The sequence below is a fragment of the Phoenix dactylifera genome, chromosome 10, assembly GCF_051530095.1.
Source record: "Phoenix dactylifera cultivar Ajwa chromosome 10, Ajwa_hap1_PhDact_Kaust_v1.1, whole genome shotgun sequence".
In the NCBI taxonomy this organism is placed as follows: domain Eukaryota; kingdom Viridiplantae; phylum Streptophyta; class Magnoliopsida; order Arecales; family Arecaceae; genus Phoenix; species Phoenix dactylifera.
The window spans coordinates 30,476,161-30,491,321 of NC_143199.1; positions in this window are offsets into that span (position 1 = coordinate 30,476,161).

A 15,161-nucleotide genomic window follows, 5' to 3' on the forward strand; every position below is an offset into this window, starting at 1 on the left:
CCTCATGGGTTAATATTACGGAAATGCCACTCTTACAGTATCTGGGTCCCAGTCGGATATGGACCGGCCCAAAAATTTATCAACCTAAATCTGGCCTAGCCTATTTATTAAAAAAATAACCTAATTTGACCTATATAACCTATTTATTTAAATAAATTAAATGGATTCGACAGATTTTAAATGGATTAAATTGATTTAAACAAGTTAAGCTAGTTGGGTTAAATAGGTTAAAAATAAATTAAGTAAGTTTTACAGAAATTAAATAGGTCAAACGGATCGGGTCATAACCCAACTCAATTATTAGATGAGTTAAAAGTTTAAATCTGATTCAAATCCATTTAATAAACAAGTTTAGGCTAGTTGACCCATTTACGATATAAATTCATTTATATCAAATCCAAATCTACTAAAAGCGGGTCAGGTCGGATCATAAATTACCATCCCTAGATCGGATGTGGGTTAAATCTTTATCGGTTCCTTATCAAACCCAACGATTGACCTGTAGGTTGGGATCAGCTCGAGCCTGGATTCAGTAAGCCAGAGTCAATAATAAGTTGATAAGATTTTAACGGATGACCACTGAAATGCTAGTTGTTAATTTTGAATGCAACCTTTAATAAGTTATAAGAGTTGATCCATGGCTTGCTTCTTTTTCTTGTTGTTAGTGAGAGAAGAGAGGGAGGTCCTTCAATACTATCATTATTTAGGTCTCAACGTGCTCTAATTCCTGACTTCCATACGAGCCCGGTGAACTATGGTGTTCTGTAAATATGAATATGACTCAGTGGTAGATGCTTGCAAGAGGATTCGATGCGGTTAATGAAAAAATCAAACCTGAAACTAAAACCCAAATCAATCATTGCCTCTCAAAATCAAAACTAAAATCAAATGATTTATGAAATAGAAAATCATTGTCGCCATTAAAAAAACTACCGAAATTAGTAAAGTTGATTTTTTAGAATAGTTTAGATACATATTAATCTAGATTTATTTAAGGATCATTAATATATTCATATACTTATATGCAATTAATGTGAATGCATATACTAGAAGTTTTCATAAAGTCTGTAATATACTTTTCTATCGGTTGTATTTGGAATATAACCACAAGTTGATTGTTTTCCATCTTTTTATTGAGTTGCTTCACTTAATTGTTCACACTTATTCATCTTTGGAGTTCTTTATGTATCTTGCTCTCTTTTTTTTTTCCACATTATGGTTGACGGTCTTGGGCTAATATGATTTTGGTTGCATCATTATTTTCTTGCGAAAACCATAAAGCTAAAACCAAAATCGAAAAAGCAAAAACAGTTTAATTTTTTTTCTTCATTTCAAAATTTTTACATATAAATAACCAAATTAATAATATTATTTATAATTTTTATGACATAATTCGTAACAGCTCATCTAATAAAGAGTATTATGGATATTAAATATCGAGTATATTCAATTTCGGATTAGATTTCTGGTTTAGTGTTGGGTTCGTACCGGGTTTGGTTTCTGAATGAGAAACCACCCAAGTCGTAACCAAAACTAAAATAGAACAATTTTTTATTTTTAAATTTATCACCAAAACCATCTTCATTTAATTTTGAATAAAATCATCTCATTCGGTTCGGAGACAAATAAAATATTTGGATATCGGTTCCGTTGATATCCTATTCAGTTGGGCTATCCTACCCTTAATTCAGAAAATTAGTTTTGAGACCAGACTCTGATAAACGAGGCCCAACTTATAGTCGTCCAATTGTTGGGCCTAATGTTTAGCTTTTAACGGGAGGAAAGCACGCAGCTATGGATTAGAAGAGCGGGTCCGTGCCCATGGGTGGCCTAGAGCATTCTAACAACAAAGTAGTTTATTTTCTATTTGGTCAAAAGATGATCAAAGGTATGTAAAAAAAAAAAAGAAGAAGATTGACAGTTGCATCCTCCAAGATCATCTGTATAAATATTTGTTAAGATGTGACCTCAAGTTAGAGACACTTGATATGAAAAAGTGTAGATTTGCAATGGGAAATGTTTCTTTTAAAAGCGCTCCTAACAAGGAGTATTTTTCAAAAGTGATCACAAGCATCAGTTTTGATGCCACTAATCATATTTTTTTTTCTGTTTTTCAGACTGATGATGGGAGTTAAAAAAAAAAGAAGAAAATGGTTTTAATAGAGTAATTAAGAATTAGATAGCTACTACAAGGTGTGGTCAATCAGGGCTAGAAATTCGGAAGGAACAATACTCAAGTCCTTGAGATTTCTGTGATTAATGAAGCCTTGATCATATGTGGAAGATTTGGATTGAAATGGATGTGTCTTAAACCATACTGAACATCACATGTTTATTGGCGAGTAGTTACTTCATATAATTGTGCATTGCTTGAACATTTTGCATTGTTTTTACAGGGGAAAGCAACTTATAAGCTATGGCGAGGTGACATAGTACAAAACTTTTTTGCTTAATGATGATGATGATGCTATTGGTGTTGCTGATGATGATGTGTTACTGAACTTCCTAGGTCTTGACCAAAATAGATTGAAGGTATAATTCCCTTGCCTACAAAAGTATATTTTGCAACCCAAATGCTACTAGCATAACCAAGTATTTTCTTCCAACAATCATTTGCCAGAAAGGAAAAAAAATCACTATAAGTCAAAGTTTTAAGCATGATGCATGTCATCCTTGGAGACTGAACTTTATTCCTTGACAAAATTACTCCATCAAAAGGTTAAACTATCATTGTATTTGGATCCTCCACTCTTCAATGTTAAGCTGCTTATGGAACAGCTTGAGGGCCCCAAAAGTTCATCACATCAGAAGAACTAATAATGAGCCAGCTAATTAGTTAGACAATGCAGCAAGAGAGAAGAGACAGGCAAATTGTATGACCTAGTTTCGGTCGGCTTCCTTTAAGCTTAAGAGCCTTATAATTACAGCTCATTATGTTGTAAAATCTTCCAACAATTAATAAAAATGCCTACATGCCATTATAAGTTGATATCTCCTAGTTTAATTTACCTGTTATGATTCTGCATTCACTTCTGTTTGGCTTGTTTAACTCCACAATTCAACATGAACTCCCACTTTCTTAAAGTTTCCAATCTCCTTGACATGCAGTATTAAAACTACTGCATCCACTCTTATACTGTAAAATTAAGTTCAGACAGCTCCCCAGAAGTATTAAAAAAAAACACACAATATATTGAGACAACTTTCCTATAGCAAAAAAGGTTCTTTAACTGCTTCTTGAACAGCAATCACTCCACAGGATTTCCGGTATATGTCTCATAAGTCTTCTGTGACAAATTCAGTCACACATGCAACTAATCCTGACAATGCCTTCCCTCTCACAAGATCTTCTAGGTGTGGAATTCCTTCTCTTCCACATCCGGTGCCAACGACCACATTATTTGTAGTTGGGATTCGTTTCGAACAAATTAAGACAGATCAATATTCCTTATGGGTGGAGTTTAGCCAAAGAGAAAATGGAGAAGTGGCACATCCAATTAGAGGAACTTCTCTAGCATCACTATCATCTCCACTCCATTCATTGTTCTATGTGGCACAAGGGAATCGATGTAATGCACGAAGGCCAGTGAGGTTGGTGTGAGGACTGTGCCACTCACCAAGCACCATGTAGGAGCCATGTCATGTAGGAGGAATAGTGCTGCTGGATTATAGTGTTTATGAAATAATTACAATTACTGATAAATTAATCAAAGTCACTTTGGTGCTGATGTTTTTCTTGACCAAATGAGATTGGATCCTCTCCTCCTGTTTCTTTTTTTTTTTTCTTTTTCTTTTTCTTTTTTTGAGGGAGAGAAAAGCTGAAACTCATCCTGCTCACAAAATATAAATGTAAACAAAATAATAGCCATGATCATGTACCCTCTCTAGCTAGTTATTGAAGGATCCATTAATGGTGGGTGCTTGAACAAGAGAGGATGCTCATATACCCAACTGGTTCAATCGCCAGTACTGTAGGTTACTGATTCATGCATGGATCGATGGTGGGGCTGAATAAACTAGACCCTCCGGTTCAAACATGAAGACACTTAAAACTCAAGAAGATTGGGGAAAATTGTCAAACAAACAAGTCGACCCAAGGGAAGCCTAGCTATGTGAAGAGATCAATACTGATTTTGTTAATTGTGGATTTAGCTTTAAAGTCTATTCTATTCATATGAAAGATAACTATAGGTAAAAATAAGAGATTTTGCCATGGAAATATGCTTACCACTGTATTATCCATGGCAAAAAAAAAAAAAAAAGAGGCAATTGCGTGATGTATTCAAGACGTACGAGTCACAAACTTGATGAACCACCTGTAATGATCAAACAAACAATGACAAAATGATAATGTGCATTCATGTCTATGGCCAACTTCGGGCCTCAATTTATATATATGTTTTCAGGCCAGATCATTGGATTGGATGTATCCAAATTTTCAGATACTCCTATCCAAATTTAGATCCGCACTGATATCTCTAAACCATGTGCAGCACTCATGAAGGCTGTTGTATCTGCCTCGTCTCGTTATGACATGAATTGAGAGTACCTACAAATAGATCAGACTGCGAGCCAAATTACATCTTCTGTAATTTATCAGGAAAATTCCTTTGTTTTCTTTTTAATAAAGACCTCGCTTTATCCATTCATATAATTATATTACTTAAAAAAGATAGAAATTATATATTTGAGAAATAATAGAAAATTAAATAAATAATTCTCACATTCCCATTTACAAGAAGGCATCAAGTCTTCTTCATATATATGTCATCTTACGTAGATCAAGATTAGAGCACATACCTTCTAAATGATGCCTCCAATGTCTAACTGGAGAGACAAACAAATTGTCGCGCCAGTTCACATGAAAGAAGAAGAAGAAGAAGAAGAAGAAGAAGAAGAAGAAGAAGAAGAAGCAACAGACGGATAATTCCAAAGGAATCGCATGATCTCGCTACGTTATCAACCGAGAGAGAGAGATCAATGCGATCCCTTTGGAGTTCTCCATCAGCTGCCCACACCAGATCTCTTCAATTCTTCCACGACACATATCTCTCTTCTCAGCTTTATTCCTCCTCCCCGTTCTCTCTCTCTGCACCTATACGCATACCATGGTGCAGTGGAGTGGGAAGGTTTGTGGTTTTATTTGTATATCAATAGAAGCATATATATGCATATATATAAAGAAAGGGGAGAGCTTTGGGGGGGATGGGGGAGGTTGGAATGGTGAAAGTTACAGAGCGGGAGTTGCAGTCGTCGTTGCTGTGCTTCACTACGGTTCGGACGTGAGGCCGAGCGGGAAGCGGGGGCCATTTAAGGTATGCTGTTCCCGCGCCACACGACCTAAATGCCCTCCTCTTAACCTAGTTTTGGCTTCTGTTGTTTCCGTTTCCCACCCCTTCTTATTTCTATCAAACTAATTAACATCCTTATTCCTCATTCAATCATCATACTTTTATTATTTGGTGAAGGAAAAACCCTCAGCTAACCTACTTGGGCTTTTCTATCTAGGAATGTAATAGTATTCTCATTTTTTGTTCAACTATAACATTAGTTTATATATATTACAGTTGAGGAATTCTTCTCTAATCTACTTGGCTTTTCTCCTTCGTTTTTCCCATCCCTTTTTCTTTCTATGAAACTAATATCTTATTGTTTGTTCGATTGTAATACTTATATTACTTGGTGGATTTTTCAGTATTAAAATTTGCGAGACTTTGTAGTGAAGGAACCTGGGATATGTGACGTATATACATGCTTAACTAGAAGAATATATACTAAAGCAGGATATAACTTTTTTTATATACTTGTATAAAAATGATTTTTTATATTAATTGGACACTTGTACATGGTAGAGCTGGAATATATAGCTAGCCGTTGGTTTTTCTAGCTCTACTCGGAAGTTCCTGGATAAAATCTTGGTGAAAAAATACGAAGGCCTTGCTCTGTATTTGTGTGTGTAAATATTGACATGATGATAACCATTCCATTGAGAATATGAAATATCTCATTCACAGCCTTAGTAATTGTTTTCTCAAGAGATGGCATTTGATAAGCATATATCTGTCCATAAGAAAATATGTTTTAAAGCAGTGTTGGAAAATTAATCCTTGGCGTGTAAGTTCTTAAGCCCACAAATTACCATAAAAGAGTTCTATTGCAAAATACTATGAATTTGATTGTTGCTTGGCCATTATCAATCGCTTGAAATGGCATGAGTTAACTTCCATGATCTATTACTGTCGGACTCTCGGATAGTTTGAGTACGCAAGTTGAAGGTTTTTTTTTTTTTTTTTTTGAAGAAGAAGAAGAAAGTAGGCTAGTTGACGTTACTAGGAGTATTTTTGTAACTGGCAACCACAATGGGTGTTACATCCATTGTTGAAAGGTGGCCCATGCTCTTCAAGCAATATAATGGAGGCGGTCGCTTCCCACAGTTGGATTTCTTCCAGCTGCTCTGCCTTAGAGGGAAAGAACTTCTTAAGACAAGTTTTGCTTTAAATGCCACACCAACTGGGAAATATATAACACCCTTCTGGTTCCACGGAATTGTTCAAAGTACCATCTAACTTAATCTTTCTGCCTCTGAATAATGATGATATGCAATGTTAAAAGTAATCAACATTACTAATTAATTCAACTGTTGATCTCATTAGCAAGCTTGGGTACTTTGTCTTCTTGTTGTATTGTTTTATTCTCCTACTTACAGTACTCTTGTTAAAAAATTGGAGCACTATTCACTTGATTCCGGTTCAAGCTAAGCTTTGCTGTGATCCAAAAAAAAAAAAAGGTTATAAGATGGAATCTCTCATAGGAAGAGACAGGACAGCACAATAAAAGAAAACAAAACAAGTACTCTTGTCAAATAAGTGGGGACGACAGTATGGCGAATGTCGGTAGAGACGATACAAAGAGAAGGGTATAATTCTCGCTATGCCAACGACCGGCATGAGCAGCAATCAAGCTCCAACCTCGATAGGAAGAAAGTGGAGCACTTCATCTGTCCAAGAAAATGACATCCGGTTGAATTATATTACTATCTTGCCTCAACAGAAAGCTTAAACCTTCTCAATTATTCTATCTGAACAATGCCGAGCAAGGAAGGATAATAATAAAAAAAAAGTGGGGTATAAAGATTACAACTAGCACTACCAAAAAAGCTCAATCAGAATGCTCCCCATCTATCACTCTGCCATTATGTTACAAAACCAAAAGTACATGTCTCAGCCTACAAAGTTATGAACTTATGATGTTTGAGAGATAACCAGAGAAGCTAGGCTGAGCTCTGAAGTCTGATGGTTTGGAGGATATGGGAGGTTTGGAAGGTTGCATCAATGTGAGAGGGGTTATAGATGGGATTGAAGTGGCTTTGTCAAGTGGGCAGCTTATGGTTGTTGATCAGGATATCTCGGGGAGGGGAATAAGCTGGAGAACTTCTCTTTAAGTTCTCTATCCTCCTTTTCTTTTCTTTTTTCCGTAGTTCTTTAGTTGTTACAAGATTCTCGGGGCAAGTCTAAAATCTGTACATAGATACGTTGCTGGATCATGTCCACCCACGTTTGCCCACTGAGTATATACTGCACTCTTTCGAGAGGTACCAGCAAAAGCAACAAAATTGCTGTAATTTGATGCGTTTCAAAACCAAGGGGATATCATAAAACAAAAACCAGAGCAAGAAGCAAAACTAGCAACATGCGTATTTAATGCGATATTTTTTTTTTTTGGTACATCATCGGTGGCTCACACACAACAGTTATGAGTATAGCTCAAAGAGTCAGATAATAAAAAACAATATAGTAGAGCTAAAATAGAATCATGCATGGTTCTTTCAGATAAAACTTCCGGAGTGATGAGCCGCATAGGAAGACTAACCAATGTATGAACACTTTCTTTAGCTCAATAATAAGAAGAATAAATTAGTCCCCTTTTTCTTTTTTTTTGCTGCTATGATGGAGGACTCATATAATTTTAGTATGAATACATCCAAAAAAGTCAAAACATAATAAGTTGTTGAACACTCTAGGCAGCTCTCTCTCTCACAAGTGCAAAAAACTTTTTCGGAATCATTAGCCACAAAAAAAGTCATCTAGACCGGAGCTTCATTGACCTTTCTCTCACCTAATTCCCTTTCTCTCTTGACTATTGTTTTTATGCCGTTAAAAGGGCAAGAAGATCCACCTCATGGAATTAGCCTACTTTAGATACTGCAAAAAATTCCGGCACTTTTTGAGCATGAAATCTCCACCAAGCCTTGGTAGCGTGCAACTACTACGTACATTATTCACAAAAAAGGAAGTTTAAAGATCCAAATCTCAACATTAATGTGAGATCCTTGATATCGAATTAATGTGTATGATTGCAGACGTGTAGCATTCAATGCATGGGCCGAAGATGCGTCAAATGACGGGAATGTGCATGTGCACTAATGCAAGAAATAGGGGACAACGAGCCGAGCCGAACAGGACAGGAGCTCAAGATGGAGAGCACAACTCGATCAGGCAGCAGAGCTGGAAATGATGGCCAATTTGATCATCTAGATGTGGGCATGTCGTTTATTGCGACATGGTTGTACGAGATGGCCAAGTTGCTCGTACGATCCAACTACACTTGGTTTCCGGATCTTTATGATGAAAAAAAGGGGAAAAAACCTTGGCCACACGAGGTATAAGGTGAAGTTTCTGCGTTCCATCTAGCTTGCATCAACGCAGGGGGGGGGGGGGGGGTGGCGTAGTTTCCCACTAGAAAATGTCCACACTTAGTTTCCCACATAGCGGCTCCTACTAGAAAATGTCTACACTTAGTTTCCCACATAGCAGCTTCCACTGGCCCCTCTTCTACTAGAAAATATTCGATACAGGTCGCAGGTTTTCGCGTGCCTTCCCGACCTGTGGGCACACTCCATTGGGCACACCGCCTCACTTATGGGTATGTCACTCCAGCACCATCTTGGTACAGATGGAAGAAAAGCATATCCACCAGCGAGTCATCCGAGCATGGGGCATCTGGTTCCTTAATTTAATCGACGCCCGCACATTTCAAATCCATGCAACTCGAGTGGAATTATCACCTCCTTACCATCAGACTACTACCTTGGTGGTGAAAGAAACCAGCCTCGCGGCTCCACTTTTTCTCCATTAGAAGGGCACATCATTGACACCAAGCAAAGGCAGGAGGGAGCTCGGAGAAGGAGAGAGAGGCCACAAACCCCTCCATTGTGTACTTGGTGGCCAACTTTTCTCTCACTCCGGCAAGGCAGGGTCATGTGCAGGTGTTTGGAGCGAAGGGCACCGACGCCATACCCCTACAGCGACCCGCGGCCGGATGGTGAGGCCGGCGAGCCCCACGCGCGGGCGTCGCGCTTATGTCCGCGTGCGCCCCGGCCCGGCGCACTTGGGGACAGCTCGCTTCCCCCCGGTGGGGCGCACCGAGGGCCATTACTTCTTTCCCTTTCGTCCAGCTAACCCTGGTACCTTTTCTTTAGGTTCCCATGTGCAAGAGCTGGAGCCTCATCTCCTGGGCCATGGCCGACGGCGATGCATGTCGAGCTCCAGGTGAAGCAGACCCATCAATCATACGCGATCGTGCCGAGGTTGATGGCTACCTTGTCTCCTCTTGTACACCCACGAGGATCAGGACCTACCCACAGCCACTAAAATTATTTGAGCCAAGAACAATGATATCATTGCATATATAATTTGACAAACTTCGATCGGCATGGTTGGTGCTAAACCTCTCGTTCCCAATGAGTAAAAGCTTGGGGTTTTCTTCTTTAGATCTTATCGTAAAATAATTCTCAGTGAGTATCATATCCACATCATATCAAATAAGATGAAAGCATGCACCCATGTAAACTGAAAGATAGCGGCTGCATTGTTATGTTGGAAGCTCTCATTATATTTATATTCAGCATATGGATTAAAGGGAGATTCTCCAGTATCACAAGAATCTCAGCACATTATCACATTGCGTTCTATCTTTTCCAGTGGTCGGCATCGTGGTGAATGCATTAAGTAGATATTTCTGTAACAACGGAAGTGATGATGAGATATGATCCCTCATGAAACAGTCCTCGCATCAACTAATAACAGCATATATATTACTTTTCCCAGCTTAAATTGTAGAATGGACCGCCAGAAACACTCGAGGGTTGCAGTCAAACACCTGAAGAATAAAGTGATCATGGTGCAAGAATATCCGAAAACAAAATCAACTTCATCCACAGAAGCAAAGCAACAAGTAGTAGACTTCTTATATATGATGCATTAATTCAGCCTGGCATCAGACCATTATGCCTAAGATATGATAACCTCATATTTCTGTAGGACTGATAATTTTCTCACCAGATGTGGATAGATTTGCTAAATGAATTAAAAAGTAAATGGCCCATCAGTAATTCACCTGTTCATTTTTGTATTTTGGAACAAAATAGAAATGAGAAAAAGGTTGATTGAAAAGGTTTAAGGGAAACAAGACACCAGAGGCACTGGGGGAGATGGAATATCAATGGCCAATATTAATGATTGACATGCAACAAAGTAGCCCAGCACAAGCACACAGTGGCAGCAACTCCCAGCAGATGATATTGAGAGCCCATTCATATACAATGGGAATTGGGAATGTTATACAACCAACAAGTGAAAATGTAAGAAAATATAAAATATATAAATAAATCTACCTCATTCTATCAGCTTAAGCTTTTGAGACAAGTGGTGATTTCAACAAAGTATCAGAGCAGAGGTCCTCACCCAAGAAAGTCTGGCCCACATGGCCACATATGAGGAGAAGTGTAAGAAAATATAAAATATATAAATAAGTCTATCTCATTCTATCAGCTTAACCAGTTCGTAATGATGCCCCCTCAAAAGGGGGCATGAGAAGGGACATTGGTTGAGGAGACCTATTTCTTTCCTTCACACATTCATCACTCCTATATAAAAGGACTACTTATTGTATAAAAGTTAATAAAATAAAAAAGGTTGAAGACCTACCTCAGCTTCAAGAAATTAAAGGGCTGAAACAAGTCTTATATGGGTTGATTCTAGGTTTGTGAAGTGATGCTAAAGGTGTGTGCAGTGCAGCCAAGATAATATGAAAGATGCTATGATCTTTTTGCTTATTGAACCTGTGACATGTCAATACAAAGAAAGAAAAAAACAATGAAACAAACAAGTCACAGGAATTATTCATTTACATGTTGGAACCGAAAATAATTCAAATTTTCGGCATCTTCTATTTGTTCTTTGAAGAGGCCATTTGTTTTCTTCCACAAATGATCAATTTCACCGTAAGATCTTAAAGAATTGATCGAAGCAACTTTAACCTACATCCTTTGATGTGAACTAGACCTGCAGTTGTATCATATCACCCTAGTATAAATACAACCTGGGGAATGCGAGCACAAAATATCCTGAAACTGAGCCGAACCTAACTTTTATAAGATGTATTTTTGTTTCACTATGGCAAGCTGGGGATGTGCGACGCTCTTTGTCGGTGTATGATCTGCAAAACAAAATTTAATAAAATCATCAGTTTGAACATGCTGAAACGATGAAGATTTTTACATAAATGAAGCCAAAAAATAATTGGCGCAAGAACATTTTACAATTCATGAAGGAAAAGGGTACGTTGTTACCTACGTGCAGAATCTCAACATTATTTTTGTAACAATAGGCTATCATTCCAATCGATGTAAAGCGTGAATATCTAATTTGCGGATCATAATAAAGGACCACAACTAATCTCTCACATCTCAAAAGAATGTGTGGTTTCTCACTGCATTATATAGTGATTAGTTTCAAAAAAGCTACATGAGAAAAACTAAGATCTTTTTATAACTTCGTCTCTTTTTCTTTTTTCAGAAAGACAGGTGAGACACTGCCATTGGAATCACCCTTGGGGCACATTGTCACCAAGGTTTAAATCTAGAACCTCCTATCCCTTAGAAGAGAGGTACAACTTTCGGCATGTAGCCCAACATGTGATGGTATAGCCTGAAATGTAACACCCTCACTCACCATTATTCAAATATCGCGGAACAAGGAATGAACTCCGCTGACACTGCTCGAGCCCTTTCGGATCCAATTGATCACCGTAGCCAAGTTACCCTTTCAGACTAGCTTTTTTTGGATAAGATTCTAGGTTGATATGCATAATGCGGGACCATAGAAGGTCTTGGGAGTTGGTTTGTGCAGATTAATGGAATCAAAGTGGTACCACTCATCATACTGGTCACAAGCAATGGCCCTCCAATCATAAGGCTTCCGGCAAATGCAAGAAAGTGTTCTCCGAGCTCCTAATAACTGCACTTACCACAGGAAAGGAGGGTGGCAAACTATATTTGTGTTTGGGTTTCAGTGCCAATATGGATACCTTTAACTCCTCAGAGTCAACAGGCAGAGATTCACGCTCAATACTTCACTCAATGCAGGTCCCCCCAAGTCTGAAATAACCTGCCAATATACAAAAAAAAAAAAAAAAAAAACCAAAAGTATATGGCTATCTTGTAAAGTTATTCAAAATTTGGAGATTAAATGCTTATTTTTCACCTGTTTAGAAATATCTGCCCGCCGCAAACTGATCTGTTTTACTTTTGTATTTCCTGCATAAAATGATCTTCAGTTGGTATGCTTATAGCTAAACCCTGCAACCTTTTCATGGACAAACCATCATATTTTCAATTTTTTTTAAGGAAAAAAAGCTTGACCAAGATTGTAGAACAACGTAGGCATTTTCTATCAATAACACTAGTAATTTCCAGCATTCTCTGATGCTAATCAATTTCCCAAGCCGACAGCATGATATATGGACTTGCAAATGGAAAAACTTTACATGGCAAGAACAGGTAAATACATGATAAAATTTCATAAACATATTGGTTTCCAAGTAAAAATCCAAAGTAGCAATGGATAAATACTTGTCAGTCAGAATCATCAGTATAAATATCCTCAGGACAGAGGAAAAGCAACCTAAAACATGGAGCAAATATCTGTTGGCTAAGAAAGTTCCATTTATTAAAAGAAAAGAGGTGTAAGAAGCTCTTAAAATTAAGAACACATCAATAAGCAACTCGATGGCAAGCTGCATGAAACAACCGGTTAAATATGCTGTAACGCAAGGTGAAACTGCATGAAAAGAAGACCTTCAATGCACTTAGAAGACTGTCTGCGACAGAGCTGAGATATTTGTCATGGTGAGAAATTGCACTCCAGAGCCTTCCTCACAATTTCTTGTACCAAGGCCAACTATTTAACCCTGGAAGAAAAACGTAAGCTAATGAATTATTTTGCCATCATTATGAATATAAACTAGACGTAAATATTTACAGATATGAGAAACAGAAATATTGCATCTCAGGATCCAACAAGCCGTGATTTATGTCATGCATGCCATGAGCTGATTTTTTTTTTTAATGGGTGTGGGTACAGGCAACAAAGTCAGAAAAAAGAAGAAAGTATAAAAGGGTAGGATGCAGACACGTGGTCTTTCAAATAAAACCTCCGAAATGGTGAGCCGCAAAACCAAAAAAATATTACAGAATTTTATATTCACGAGTCAGAATAAGCTTGTGCAGTGACATAGCACACGATTAATTTATAAAGATTTCTGGTTGGCTGCTCCATTAAAATGTTATTGCATCCAGCGTGCAAATATTTTTAAAAATAAATGCATAAATGCATATATATATATATATATATATATATATATATATATATATATATATATATATATATATATAAATACACATATAGTATTAGTTTTGTTTTGTATATTCAAATTATAAAACTTAGTTCTGCTATAAAGATTAATAAGCAATAACAAGTTTGAACATGTTTTCTACCAGTAATCTTTTCAATTTTCAGACAACAGTTGTTTATATATATGTTTGGAACTTGGCAGGACCTGACAATTTTATAGGCTTAAGGTTGGGCCCAAATCCGAAATTCATTTTGAGATTCGGGCCCAAACCCAAACCAAGCCCAGCAAGCCCATACGGGCCCGCAACCCGACTCGAGTCCAAGCGGGCCCGAACCAATCTAGTATGCTTCTGGGTTTAGTGAAAACCGGACCATGGCATTGACGCTTCTAGTTCCTCCTGTCTTAAATAGGCAACTAAAAATTTTGAGGGCTCGAACCCCAAGTTATTTTGAGACCATATTGATATCAAAATCTTTACAAACATACCACATCTAAGATGTTTTCCTTTTGGTCCAAAACTTACAAAATAGAACTACACAAAATCTAACTACAAAATTCATGGGTAGATGCAAAGAGCTTCCATTAGATCCCTTCAGAACAACAATTCTATGGTGTTGATTTTAAGCAGAATTATTTATGACTGGTAATTAAAATCGTGTGATTTTGGCTGCAAGGATTTTTTTATCAAGAAAGATATTAAAAGGTTCTTAGATCAAAATATAGTTGTCACTTTAATAAAACAAGAAATATCACGGCAATGACTGATGAAGGCTAGAACAAAATGTGAAGAATCATTTTCTAATTCATCCTTGCTAGTTTTACCAACTACTCCAGCATCCATGCATCAATGCATGCATTAAACAATCTCAAACTATGCAAGGATTCAAAGCCAAGTTTAGTTACTTTCGTTTAATATATATCACTTTCATGCTAAGCGACAAGATAGTCTCTTAGTTTAATTGATGATCAAAACTCTATCAACAACGAGGCACTGAATATCATTGGGTGATGCATGGAATACAAAATAATCTTTATATATACTTTATAAGATAGGAGTTCCAAATTTTGGCATATTCCTTGAAAGATTCTATTTATTGCTTTTCTTATAATAAACACCCTCAACATATTTGTTAAATACATAACCATGCAGTCAAACTTTTGCCCACCATCTCTTATCTCTCTTATTTTATCTAGTCTATGACCAAGTCAAGTCAAATAAAACTCCCACTAATCACCTCGCCATCTTAGCTTTATCTTCTCACATAGTTAAAGAAAAAGCAAAAGCTAAAAAGAAATCTAACAATATGTTTGAGCTTGCAATCAACTTTCTATCCTACGTACAATCTCTCTCCCACCTTCGCACTCTTTGATCCCTTTTAAGTAGGCATCATCTCCCACCCTACCCTTCAATTTTCTTCCCACCTTCCTAGCTTTCTATTCCATCCTCCCAACTCTCTCTCATCCCCTAG